The 15,270-nt window shown below is 34.7% G+C and overlaps 1 long non-coding RNA gene across 1 annotated transcript; it reads left to right on the plus strand.

The window, feature by feature from the left end:
* The first annotated feature begins 4,642 nt into the window (after positions 1-4,642).
* On the plus strand, positions 4,643-7,651 carry LOC110881215. The gene is made up of 8 exons (XR_002559642.2): positions 4,643-5,453; positions 5,555-5,625; positions 5,713-5,784; positions 6,041-6,453; positions 6,530-6,689; positions 6,800-6,880; positions 7,167-7,228; positions 7,338-7,651. It is a non-coding gene; the product is annotated as an uncharacterized LOC110881215 (long non-coding RNA).
* The last annotated feature ends 7,619 nt before the right edge of the window (positions 7,652-15,270 follow it).

A 15,270-nucleotide genomic window follows, 5' to 3' on the forward strand; every position in this document is an offset into this window, starting at 1 on the left:
ACTAGGTTTTTTATTCCTAGTTAGTTTATTTTTGTTTATTTTACTTTATAATTTCAATATAAAGTTTTATATTTTCGGGGTGTTACACTATCGATGGGTTTGGCTCGCGAGGTCGAGGGAGGGCAGCTGGTTTGGGCTTATGGTGTGGGTGAGGGACCCCGTGGAGAGGGTGGTGATGAGGAGGGAGACGATGGAGAGGGAGGCGAGGGCGAGGGAGATGGAGGCGACGGAGAGGGAGGCGACGGAGAGGGGGTCGGTCATGCTGGCGATCGATCACAGGTAGCTGCGGAGGAGTTACGGGGTGATCGCCCGTACGTTCGACGCCGCGTGAGACAGCGTGTGATGCCTCCACCGGGGGTGGAGGAGAGACTCGTTCAGGTCGAGTCGGATGTAGCTGCAGTCAGAGGGGATTTAGCTGCAGTGAGAGAGGATGTACGGTGGATGATCGAGGCGATTGTGGCTATGCATTCTGCCGCGCCCCTACCTCCACAAGCTGGCGCAACACCACCACCACCACCACCGCCGTAGCTGCTTGTTGTCTTATTATTACTATTATTATTATTATTATTATTATTATTATTATTATTATTTTGAGTTAATTACACAAATGGGTCCTGTGGTTTATACCTAATTTCGCCTTTGGTACTAACTTTATTTTTTAACAGGTTTAGGTTCTATGGTTTCAATTTTGTAACACCTTTGGGTACTAACACCAAAATTAGTTAATTAATGACTAAAATACCCTTGCATTTTTTTAAGTTTATCAATGTAACACATTTGAGTACTAACACCTAATTTTATTTAAGTTTAAATCAATTTTACAAAATTTATTTTTTTTATTTTCATCTTTTTATTATATCTATTAATTAACATAAAGTCTATTTATTTTTTTATTTTCATATTTTTATTAAATTTCTTATTTAACATAAAATCTACTTGTTACACCAGTATCTTTTTAAAATAGATTTTTTTTTAAATAAGCCATTTTAACTTGTTTTTTTGTTCATTTACATTTTACTATTTTAGAAAGATATTTAATTTACATATAATCTACTAGTTGCACCAGTAAAATCTACTAGCTATATAGTTTTATGTAAATTAAATATCTTTTTTACAAAAAAAACGAGTTAAAAAAAGGCTTAAATTTTTTTAGTTTTATCTAAAATACCTAGCTACAGTGGCGGAGCTTGACTAAAAGTTTCGAGGGGGCGTAAAGTGATGGGACCCAATTTTTTTTCCTATCGTTATGTTTCGGGTCGGGTTGGGTCGGGTTGGCTATTCGATTCAAATCGGATCAACTAATAATAGTTCCAAATAAAACAAAGTGTATATTTACCAAACTACCCATCATTTATATACAAAGTTTATAAATATTTAGGATATACAATTTAAGAAAAATAATCGGGGGGCGATCCTATATAATTTTAAAATTTTCGAACGAAAAATCGGAACTTGTACACTTCTAACCGAAATATTGGGGTGGGCGGGTGCACCCCCGAGCACCCACTATCCTTCGCCTCTGCCTAGTTATATAGTTTTATCTAATACCTAGCCATATAGTTTTATGTAAATTAAATATCTTTCTAAAATAGTAAAATGTAAATGAAAAAAAAACGAGTTAAAAAAGGCTTAATTTTTTTTACATGAAAGATATTTATTATTATCAATCATTTCAATCCAAAATTGAAAACGAGTAAGGTTTACATTATTTAAAACGAGTAAGAAATTTAATTTATATAAAACTATATAGCTAGTAGATTTTATTTAAAATATCTATTTAAAAAAAATACTGGTGTAACAAATAGATTTTATGTTAAATAAGAAATTTAATAAAAATATGAAAATAAAAAAAATAAATAGAGTTTATGTTAATTAAGAGATATAATAAAAAGATAAAAATAAAAAAATAAATAGATTTTGTAAAATTGATTTAAACTTAAATAAAATTAGGTGTTAATACCCAAATGTGTTATATTTATAAACTTAAAAAAATGCAAGGGTATTTTAGTCATTAATTAACTAATTTTGGTGTTAGTACCCAAAGGTGTTACAAAATTGAAACCATAGAACCTAAACCTGTTAAAAAATAAAGTTAGTACCCAAAGGCGAAATTAGGTATAAACCACAGGACCCATTTGTGTAATTAACTCCTTTTTTTTGTTATTTTACGTTTGAAACTTTGTAAAAGTTTTATCTTTTTTTTTTTGTTTTAGATGTAAAACATTATAAATATTAATCTTATGTTCAGATGTTAACTTGTTTGTTTAATAATTGTTGTCGTAGTTTATCATAATCATATCACATATTTATCGTTTTACATAGTGGAAACTTACTAAACATTATAAATACGTTTTACTAGAAACTCGTAACATAATCCGATATATACAATACTATTTTAAAATTTACAAAACTTATTAAACGGTTTCCCGATTGCAACAAAAAATTAACTATTCTATACATATTTATCGTTTTACAAAGTGGAAACCTATGAAACATAATAAATACGTTTAAATACAAACTCGTAACATAATGCGATATATAGGGGTAGGGATATGGTAAAAAGTGTCTAAAATGTAAGAAGGGTAAGAAGTGTTTTAAACCATTGGATATTTGATCTAATGGTTGAGATCAATAGGGTATAAAATGTAAATTGTGTTTTAATTAGAAGGACCTTATGTAAAAATTGAAGGGCAATAGTGACTTTTCCAACGTTTCAAAATATGGTAACCGTTTCAAAACCCCCATCAACCTTCCTAAAGATCAGCGAATTATATGGTAACTAGCGAATTATATGGTAACCGTCATCAATCTCCAAAAAATCAACGAATTTCTTCATACTTTATCATAAATAGATCTATAATCAGATTCATGGCGTGGTGTTTTAAAAAGCTGGATAAATTGACTATGATTCAGGTCATGGTGTTTAATCTGGAGACATTGTTCATGTCGTGGTGTTTTATACGCTTATGCTTCAAGTCATGGTGTTTTATCTGGAGACATTGTTCATGGCGTAGTGTTTTATCAATAGAAAACGTTCACAGATTTTAAAACACCATGACTATGATTCAAGTCATGCTGTTTTATCTGGAGACATTGTTCATGTCGTGGTGTTTTAAAACATCTATGATTCAAGTCATGGTGTTTTATCAGGAGACATTGTTCATGGCGTGGTGTTTTATCAATACAAAAACATCCCCAGATTTTAAAACACCATGACTATGATTCAAGTCATGGTGTTTTATCTGTAGACATTGTTCATGGTGTGGTGTTTTAAACATCTATGATTCAAGTCATGGTGTTTTATATGGAGAGATTGTATAATCAGATTCATGGCGTGGTGTTTTAAAATAACTGGATAAATTGACTATGATTCAAGTCATGGTGTTTTATCTAGAATCCAGAAAACATTGTATTGCGATTACATCCATGGTGTTTTAACATCTGGACAATCAAAATACAAAACATTCCCATATTTTAAAACACCATGACCATGATTCAAGTCACGATCAGAAATGAGGATGACGAAGATGAAAGACGATGACGGTGAATGATTTGTGGAGACGAAAGAAATTGGTGACGGTGGTCGGATATGCATGTGTGTTCAAATCGGAGAAGATGATGATGAAACAATCAATCCCTAAAAATTCTCATGGCCAGTTTTTTTTTCAGTTATATTGTAAATCAATTAAATGACAAAAATATACAATTACTAATCTACCCTTTTGAATTAATTAAGAGGAGGGACACTTGTCATTCCAAGATTATTTCTTACACTTCTTACAAAAGATGGACTTTTTACAGGATCCTTTACCCGATATATAGAACACTATTTTAAAATTTTCAAAATTTATTAAACGGTTTCCCGATTGCAACAAAAAAATTAACTTTTCTATACATATTTATCGTTTTACAAAGAGGAAACTTATTAAACATAATAAATACGTTTAACTATAAACTCGTAACATAATCCGATATATATAACAAACGGTTTCCCGATTTCAACAAAAAATTAACCTTTCTATACGGGCTATACGGGCCATATAACATTATACGACCCGTATACAGATTTCAAAACTAAAAACCCTTGTCCAACCTTCGAAACAATATGCAAGTATGTATACGACCCGTATATAATATACGTCCCGTATACATATAAAAACAAAAAAAAAACATTCCACTCATTAAATTCTGTGCATAAACATTCTATACGGCCCGTATAATTATATACGGCCTGTATACAAATAGGGATGTGAAAATAAGATTATAGGGGTGTGGAAATAGAAGACCCCATATTAAAAACTCAACGATTTTGAACAGTAGAAGGGTTTTTTTTTGTAAATTACATACATGCCCACCATATAAAACCAAGCCCTGCCCTAAACCCACCATTAACGCTCTGTTCCCGAGTTAACTTAACGAGGGATAAGAAAAGAAAGCAAAAGTGAGAAAGGAAAGGACGAGAAAGGAAAAAAAAAAGATGACTTTCCCACCGCTTCCTCTCAAATCGGAAGGAAAGAAAAATTAAAGAATTTAGCCTAGTTTTCCTGTCATTTCCTTTCTTTTCCTTCCTTAAATGAAACTCGGGAGCACGACATGTTTTATTTTCCTTTCTTTTCCTTCCTTAAATGAAACTCTGGAACACAAAATATTTTTACTTTCTTTCTGTTTCCTTTCCTTTCCTTCCGTTAGTAAACTCTAGAACACAGTGTAAAAGAGAGATGCCAGGAGGTGGTTACCGCCGGCCACACGTGTTACCACCCTAGGTACAGGAAGAGGAAGCGGACCATAGAAAAAGGAACTCCGGGGAAGTTCCGCAGCTCATGGCGACGATCGTTTATCTGATTACAAAGCGGTGGTGGTTCAATTGAGAACTCAGACAGTCAACGGCTGGGGTTCATGAAAGCCGGCAAGCCACTGGTAGATTCCGGCCCGTTTTGAGTCTCAAACCACTAAACCGACACTAAGGAATCCGATGACGGTGACGGATCGTTCAACGCAACGGCGGTGGTGATGTTCTTAGTTGGCTTAGTCATAGCTCCGACGAAATTTGGGCTGCTATGAACCATGATGACGACGGTGATGTCTTACGGCGGCGGTGATGGTGTTTGAGTAACCATCAGCGATGTTGAAGAGATTCAAGGGAGATGAAGACGGCGGCCATACGAATTAGTTCCGGCATGTTTTCTGGCAAGTCTTTGGTAAGCTTCCTTTCTTTTGCACGTCACTCTTTTAACCAGGTTGGTGTTTTTTAGGAGTTTAAGTGGCGGAGACAAGAAGCTAGGGTTACGACGAGGTTCCGGTTGCCTAATTCAGGTGAGCATGTTATTGTTAAGAGTCGTGAATGTGGGATGCATGAGGAACAGGTGATGGGTTGGTAGATCGGAGAAGAGAGGAAAAAGAAATCATGAATGTGGGATGTTTGGTGGAGATCTTTGTTGTTGGCATGAGTGAAGGTCAAAACCTTAAACCATTACAGATCACATTACACATCTATTTCATCACCCACAACCTTAATCTTGATGTGATTGTTCATATTTGGTGTTTTTTTTTCCAGGTGTCATCTTTGAAGCTGCAATCTATTGTGTTTGTTGTTGCAGCCGTTAATGGGAAATCTTCATCTTTAGAGTTGGGTTTTGTTTCTGTTTTTGAGTTTTTAATCGATGATAATATTATTATTCAGGAAATGATTTGGTTGGTTTGTTGATTATGTAGGAAGTCTCATGCATGTAGCGTTCAACCCATCAAAGCTACTGCCACACACACAGACACCCTATAGTGTTTCAAGTAAGTGTTTCTAACATGCCTTTTATGTGTTTGATGAAATGCGAATGCCAGTTTTTTTTAAATTAAATTTTTATACTTGGGTTTTTTGTTTTATACATGTAAGTGGGTGTTTGGTAACTTTATAGATTTACTTTTGAATAGTTTGTGCATTGTTTACTCGCTGATAATTATAGTATTATACTATTCTACTATTAAAAATTGAACGTTTTACTATTAATTATTAATTCTACTATTAAAAATTGAAATTTGTGAACAGTAAATACAATAGTGGCCTATACCTGCTTGGCACTACGGTTGTCACGTTTACATCCTCTTGATAGCTTATACACCTTGCGAATGCATAACCAAAATTGCCTCCTTGATCTTCTAAAACGTCATCTCAAATCTTCTTTTGCAACCGATGAGCCTTTGGATTAGTCTGTGGGTGCCAATTAGAAGCAACAACCCCAAATTCTTCTTCAAATCCTTAGATCAACTGTTAAACCGGAGACTTGGCCCGAAAGTAACAACCATTGGGGCGGCGATGGTGATGAAACCGATGTTATTTCGGAAACCACCAGCAACCACCCCTGTTCCTCTCACCACTATATCCATTGCCTATCTTCATGCAACCACCGCTACCAACATCACCATAAGATAGGATTTGTGACTATTCTTCTTTGATTATAGGTGCGTTCCATACTATTTATCTCACTTTTTTAAAATTGTTTTCGTATATTTAATTATAATGGTTGTCCCATTATAGGAAAAAATATTACTTACTGGGTAGGTGATGGTGAGGAGGAAAACCCAAAACTTGATATTGAGAGTTTCAGTTCCGAAAGTTTTCTTTATTTGGGCAACAACTTGATATCAGCCAAACAACCCTGCCGTTGATGAACTCTCAGCCCATTGATCAATTGAAAGTAGGTAACAGTTAGTGGCTTAATTTGTTTCTCTATTCGTTTTATTGAGTGGTTAAATAGTACGTAAAATGAAGTGTTAGTGGAGGTGATAACGTATTTGAAATTTGCAGGTCCTGGTTGTTCGTCGGTTGAAGAAGGGTTGTTTGTGGAACATGGTCCGTGTAAACTGATTGGTATTTTGTTGTTAACAGGTCAGTTGCAACTTCGATTTTGTTGGTCACAGTCGATATTGCAGGTCACATTTTCTTGGTAGTGGGGTGGATTGCATATGGTAGTGTAATGGGTCAGATTTTTCATTTTTTAAGGTTTTTATAATCAGATTTTCTCAAGGTTTAAAATTACCATGGAATGTACATTGAAATTGCTAGAGGGACTAGCTGTAAGCAGAGCAAGTGTTTGATATGCAACTATGCTGTTTTTCTATTTAGAAATTAGAATGAATATTATATTTATGTTGGTAATATTTTGTTTTTTCAGAGGGTGTTGAGATCTTTTTTGACGAAAATGGTAATTTCCAGCAACCAAATGAAAGTTGATTGGTAATTTCCAGCAACCAAATGAAAGTTGATAATTTTTTTTATCTTACACATTGAAATGTGTAAATTTTCAACGATAGCTCATTTTTCTCCTTTCTTTGATTGTTAACAGATGTGAGCCTTGAAAGTTTGTTTCGAGTTAAAAGGCTCATGAAAGTTGTCCAATCCTGTGTATATGGAAAATTCAGGTCGGGCCACATCGTCGGCAAGTTTTGATGATGTGGGTTATATTAATTGAAATTGTATTAGCAGTAAAGAATTTATAGAACAAGAAAAAGACCGTACGTTAGTAATGTTCCTTTGTAGTTGCTTTTAATAATTAGTAGCATTATAATAATATATTGCTCCATGTATTAGAACATTCATGTAAGAATGTAGTTTTAACTACCTGAAAGCTATTGAAAACACATGGTTTTTTGGTTTTAATCCATCTTTGTTAATAGTCCCTATCCCTTGCTTGACTGTTTATTCAAATGTCTTTAGACAAAAAGTTATTGTAGCGACGCCAGCATCTAAACACATCTTCACATTGAACCAGCAACTAGACACCACTTCATATAAAACGTGGAATCCTGTTGTGTGGCGCAACGCGCGTGGGAATAAAACTATATTTTAATAAATGAAAAGGCTATTTTTACCGCATTTGAAATAAGATTAGAAAATTTACAACTACTACAAACATAACTTCCATATGTTGGTGGGAATAGTTGTTTTACTTGTTTGGCCAAAAGTGGTGGCAACCAATACAAGGTTTGTTTTTTTTTATATAGTTAAAATTACAATTTTCCCCTTAGTTAAAAATTACGACTTTGCCCCCGGTTGAAAATAAAATTATACTTTTGCTCCCAGCTATGGTCCTGTCAAATTACGATTTTATCCCCAGTTCAAAATAAAATTTTGTTTTTCCCACAGCTTAAAATTACGATTTTGCCCTCAATTAAAAAATACGATTTTGCCCCCAGTTTAAAATAAAATTATTGTTTTGCCCTCAGTTCAAAATATGATTTTGCCCCATTTCAAAATTACGTTTACCCGAGTTCAAAATTGCAATCTTGCCATCGTTTTTTTTTTGGACAAAACTATGGTAGTGTTTTATTTTACTTGGTTGACTCAGTGTAGTTTTTATTCGTGCCAAACAGCTGCCTAGCACTCGTTAATTGGTCCTAAAAAATTATTCTTTTGCCCCCAATTCTAAATTACAAGCTTGCCATCGTTTTAGTTATTTTTTTTGGTAAAACTATAGCAGTGTTTTGGTTTAATTGGTTCACTCGATGTATATTTTTTTAGATTGTGTTATAAATAGCATGTATAAGGGACCGAAATAAGATGTACATGTTATTAAATTAAAAAATATCTGGTTTAACGCCCCGCAACACGGGCGGGCATAACACTAGTATAAAACAAAAATTAACTTCTATGACCCGACCTCTTACTCAAATATAACGCACTTACTCAAGAACGTAGTACAAATGCATTTCCTCTCTAATGTTTAAAAAATAGAGGCTATGAATTTTGGTTGCCACATCACCCAAATGCATACCTAAATGCTATGCACTGGGTTTGGTCTAAGCCTCTACCTTTGAGTGCGGTTTGAACTATTGATTTACGTAATTGGAAGTAACCAATTAGGTTTACGACGAAACCTAGAAATCGATCACCGATCCAATTTGAGTACCTCTACAGGATAGACCTCAACAGAAAACTGAAGAGTAACGGCAGCAAGTGATTGAGTTCAGTAGTTCCTCATATAAAATTATTGACTTTAGAGATATAGTAATATGGAGAAGACAAAATTGCTTCAAGCACCGACAGAACCGGAAGTGCCCCTTCTTTCAAAGAGAAGAGGACGGATTATTCACATTTCATTTGATGGTCAGAGGCGAATTGAAAGCTAAGCAGTGGTAATTCTAAAGATTCCCGGGGGGAAAATAGAGATGTCTCCTACGTTACCCATAATATGTGGAAGTATCAACGTAATTTCATAGAGTCATTCGGTCTGAATGCAAAGGATTAGTATTTGCTTCAGACTTTTTCCTCTTGGCCGAGGACAAATTGTCGATGGATGGTCTGTCTATGATTGTCGTAAATGTTTAAGATAAGATTTCGTTTCAGGATTTTCGGCACCTATCAGGACCGCCAACATCCAAAGACCCTCCTCCCCATACTGAGCTTGACACTTTCTATTAAGGGTATGTTTGGCAAAAGTAGCTGTTGGCTGGTGGCTAGAAGCTGATAGCTGGTGGCTGGTGGCTGGTGGCTGTTAGCTGTTAGCTAGTAGCTGTAGTTTTTTAGATATATTTGGTGTTTGAAAGAGTAGCTGAAACTTTTAATAAAATGTATAAAATAACCAAAATGGACGTAACTAAAAATTTAAAAAGTTTTTTCATTAAAAAGTTCATTATTTTTAGAGGTTAAAAAAGTCATTTTCCCTAAAAGCTTGTAGCTCCTTTTAAACGCTACTAGTAGAAGCGTTCAACCAAAAGCTTCAAGCTCCTAACAAAAAAGCTTCAAGCTCCTTAAACCAAACAAGACTTTTTATTGAATATGAGTTTTTTCTTAAATTCTTAAAGCTAGAAGCTCCTAGAAAGCTCCTAAAAGCTTCCGGCCAAAAATACCCTAAATGAAGATATTTTGTATAAATCCCACATTGGTTGCCGAGGGCGCCGGTTCGTCTTGGATGGGATATGTAACAAGGTGAAGAGCGAATACCGGTGGCGCAGGTTCGTCTTGGATGGGAGGCGAGGTTTTATTGATTATTCCACTGTCGTGCCTTCGGTCAGGTGGAGGTCGGGTTTCCACGCATCTGGAAGTAGTCAACCTTGATCACAACGTCTGGTGTCACGATGGTTGACACGTCGTTCCTTGCCTTTGAAAAAAAGGTCAACGGCACCATAAAGAGTCACAATGGTTATTTAGTAAAACATAAACTGAAATGTCATCACCCAAACTCTCACTTTTAACAACCACAACCCTAAATAGCTAGGCGTTATTAATATAAACCTATGTTGTCAAGGCTTTTCCAGGCGCGCGCCTAGACCAACTTTTCAGACCCATCCCAGCCTTCTCGCTTCGCTTCAAAAGCCTCAGTTTTAGACCCTCCAGCGCATTTTCAGCATTTTCAAACCAAATTCCAATGAAATTCCGGTCAAATTTGTTTGAACATGTTTGAAATCCTAAACAAGCCTGAAAACAAGTAAAACAATTTAAACTAGCCTAAAGGAGCCTAAAAACATGTAACCAACCAACGTGAACTTCCTAAATCGTCTTCAAACCACTCTATGGGAACCAAACCAGTGTATGATTCTCCTTTCTATTTTACTAGGACTTGACCCTAAGTATATGTACATTTGTTTTTATCATTTTAAAACTATATTCAACATGTTATCACTTGTCTTCAATTGAATATGGAGGTTAATTGTGTTCATACACGTAATTAGCCGTGTAGCCATAATATTAGGATAAATGTGATTTGCATGATTCTGTACGTGCTATTTTACTTTTTTTTAGCTAAATCATGGTAGTTTCTTGCAAAACAAATAATAAAGCACGTAATATACGTACGTACGTATACGTACGTACATACATACATACATAGTTTTTGTAGTTTATCGTTATTCATATGTTACATATAAGAAAAATGAAAACTAGATGTCGTTGATAATCATTGAAACTTAAAATGTAGAAAGTGTAGGTAACTTTATTAAAGTTTAGAGGCTGTAATGTAAATTTGTTAAAAAAAACAAAAATATTCTTTTATTAAAATTATAGGGTCATATAATAAATTTATTAAAATTAAGAAATGTAAATGAAAATATGAAGCAAAAGATAAAAGTCATTTACTACTTTCAACACATATGAATCAAGCTTGTACTCTATGTTTATAAAATTATAAATCACTATTAATAAAAGTTGATAAATGTATTATTGTTAATTAACATTTCTAACGGGTCACCAAGATGATAATAAAGCCATGGACCAAAATTTTGTTGGAAATTTAGTGAAAATGAGTTTTTCACTAAACATTAGTGACATCAATAATATTTATATATGTGTTTTATAAACAATTATTTATGGGTTTGTGTTCAAACTATGTCCAAATAGAGTTAAGATGAATGAGATATCGAAGCTTGAAGTTGTATGTTTGAAACAAACAAAGATGAGAAAAATGGATTGAGATTTGTCACCGTGTCCCACATAGGTGGGATGGCAAAACTTAAATTGGTTTATAAGGGAGAGCACTCCTTGTATATTGTTTTCTTAAAGGCAAAAACTAGTGGGATCCTAAAGGGTGCGGCGCACCTTTCCTCGCACGTATGCGCGCGTGATGTGGGCTATAGGCCCAATATGGTGCACTTTGAACTTCGCACACCACCTTTGTATTTTTGTCATGAGCGCGTGATCAGATACATGGCGGGTCCGCTTATGGCGCACCCTTGGGTGGCGTAGGCGGATGCCATGGCGTGGCACATTTCGATGCGGCGCGAGCTCCGTAGGCGCATGGCGCACGTCATTGGCTATGGCAAAGAATGCAAGTGGCTCACAAGTTTGGATGGCGCATGACCAGGTGGCGTCCTGATATGCATAGTGGGATGCGTGTGGCGCGCGAGTATGGATGACGCATGACCAGGTGACGTCCTGGTATGCGTAATCGTATCCGTGTGGTGCACGACTCCATATGGCGTGACATGAGATCCTTGAAGCATGGCGCGCAGACTGGCGGACCAGTTCTAGCGCGCGCAGGTTTGCAACAGTAATAGAAGAGCTGGTTGGACCTAGTCAAACTAGTTGTCTCAAACCGTTTAATGCGTGTCATAATGAATATGACCGTTTTTTGACTAACCACTTAAGTCAATTTAATTGGAGATTAAAGTCATATTCATTATCTTGTTTATTACAAGATTAATGTTATAGTTATGACAAGATTAATGTCCAATTTTATTACTAGTTTTACTGAGGTTAAAACTATGGGTGTATAAATATGAACTTGGTGGTTCATACTAGATACACAAGAAAATAAGCATTCTCTTTAGTCTCGATTTTTCCATTGAGAGGAGTACTCTCAAATTTACACTTCATCTTTTTCCTAAATTTTATAAACACTAAATTATGCTCTGTGTAATCTTGGGCGTGAGTGTCATCTCCGGCAGTACAACTACCGCTTCTGTTGTTGTATCCTCGAAACAGACCGTCTGAGAGTAGGCGCGTAATCTGTTTTAAGGGACTCGTGTCAAACATGATCCTCAACCAAAACCGTCAACGACAGTTTGTTCATTTTTGCAGCGGAGGTTCGTACATGAAGGTGCAGTTGAAGTTCTTCTAAAGACACTGTCTTGAATCAAGATTGTTACAATTATATTGTATTTTATGTTTCATTTATTTAGTTTTTGTAACCGGTATTGTACTAGTCGAATTTCCCACAAATAACGAGAGTCTCATTATTATATATTTTGTAATATATTTTATAAAAAAGTGGACCTACTTCCTACAAATCCTATCTTCAAATTTCCGACAGATTACTAGCTGACATTCCATCGCATCAATAATCACCTCACTTAACCGTCGCAGATACCAGGGTTTACCGTGTATGTATATATTGGTTTGGACCGCTAATTCCCAATCAAATAGCGACGTATATATATCGATTCTTTTTCCAGATTTTGTTGGATTCATTAGTTATCTCCGAGCAATTCTTAGTGATCAATATGTCGATAGTATTGAGTTTTGTGTTGTACTTCCATTTCATCAATCGTCCATATAACTAATTTATAGCGTTTAATATATAATTTAGCATCAAGTTATCTTTTTATACAACTTTACTTGTAAAATCATAACTCTTAAAGGTTTAATGGGTTAGGTCTAACTTTATATATTATTCGTTAATCAAACAAATTTGATCCAAACTTGAAGGAACTGATGAATAAAAGAAAATGGTACACATATATATTTTACATCAAGTAAACAAACATGTTGAAGCAACAATAAACAAGGGATATATACGCTGCGTATTGGTCAATACTCAGCGTATATAAACCATGGATTTCAGTGCCTGACAACCAATCATTGCACAGAAAACAAGGGATATATACGCTGCGTATTGGTCAATACGCAGCGTATATAAACCATTAGATTTTTTGGGTCATTTTGGTAGGTTTGAGGGATATTTTTTCACAAAGTTTAAATACGCTGCGTATTGACCTCTAAGGAGCGTATATAAAGGTCTGAAAATGTCTTTTATACCCTTGTTTTGAGGCTATACGAAGCCAAATACAAGGGTAGTTGTGTCATTTTGGTCTCATACGCTGCGTAGAGACATCTAAGGAGCGTATATAAAGCTCCATTTTTGTATTTTTTTTATTATGTATTCCTTTATTTATTTATAAAAAAAAGAAAATTATTTATAAAAAACAATATTATTGGTAAATAATACAAATATAAATTATAAAAATAAAAAATAATATAAATATTATGAATTATAAAAATTAAAAAAGAAAATTATTTATAAAAAAACAATATTATTGGTAAATAATACTAATATATTGTTTTGTTATCGTTTAAATTAAATTATCGTATTCCTTTGTTTATTTATTAAAAAAGAAAATTATTTATAAAAAAAGAATACTATTCGTAAATAATACAAATATATTATATTGTTATCGTTTAAATTAAATTATCTTATCGTATTGCATCGTATCGTATCGTATCGTATTGCATCATATCGTATCGTATAGTGTATAGTATATAAGTCTCGTATAGAGGCCTATACGGGTGTTATTGTTTAGTATCGTATCGTATCGTATAGTGTAGTATAAGTCTCGTATAGGTTTCCTATAGGTCTTGTATATGCATATAGGATTAGACGGGACTTAAACCACACCTATACGATACTACGATATCACACTTATAGGCTTATACGAGGTTAATACGTGACCTAAACCACACCTATACGATACGATATCACACTTATAGGCTTATACGAGGTCAATACGTGACCTATACGACGCTATACGATACGATATCACACTTATAGGCTTATACGAGGTCAATACATGACCTATACTACGTTATATGATACGATATCACACTTATAGGCTTATACGAGGTTAATACGTGACCTAAACCACACCTATACGATACGATATCACACTTATAGGCTTATACGAGGTCAATACATGACCTATACGACGCTATACGATACGATATCACACTTATAGGCTTATACGAAGTCAATACATGACATATACTACGTTATTCGATACAATATCACACTTATAGGCTTATACGAGGTCAATACGGGACATATACTATGCTATACGATACGATATCACACTTATAGGCATATACGAGGTCAATACGGGACATATACTATGCTATACGATACGATATCACACTTATAGTCTTATACGAGGTCAATACGTGACCTAAACCACACCTATACGATACGATATCACACTTATAGGCTTATACGAGGGCAATACGGGAACTAAATCACACCTATATGCCTATACGGGTGTTATATCGTATCGTATAGTATCGTATCGGGTGTTATTTTCCTTTTTTTTATAAATAAACAAAGGAATACAAAAAAAAAAAACAAAAATAGAGCTTTATATACGCTCCTTAGAGATCACTACGCAGCATATAAGACAAAAATGACACAACTACCCTTGTATTTGGCTTCGTATAGCCTTAATACAAGGGCATAAATGACATTTTCAGACCTTTACATACGCTGAGTATTGGTCAATACGCAGCATATGTAAACTATAAGGGTTAAAAAGATAATTTTACCACAGGTTTGGGGTTAAAAATAATTTTACCACCCTTTAAATACGATGCGTATTGACCTATACGCAGCGTATATTAAGGTCTGAAAATGTCTTTTATACCCTTGTGTTCAGGCTATACGAAGCCAAATACAAGGGTAGTTGTGTCATTTTGGTCTCATACGCTGCGTAGGGACCTCTAAGGAGCGTATATAAAGCTCCATTTTTGTATTTTTTTTATTGTGTATTCCTTTGTTTATTTATAAAAAAAAGAAAATTATT

This window comes from Helianthus annuus, chromosome 10, assembly GCF_002127325.2.
Source record: "Helianthus annuus cultivar XRQ/B chromosome 10, HanXRQr2.0-SUNRISE, whole genome shotgun sequence".
Taxonomy (NCBI): Eukaryota; Viridiplantae; Streptophyta; class Magnoliopsida; order Asterales; family Asteraceae; genus Helianthus; species Helianthus annuus.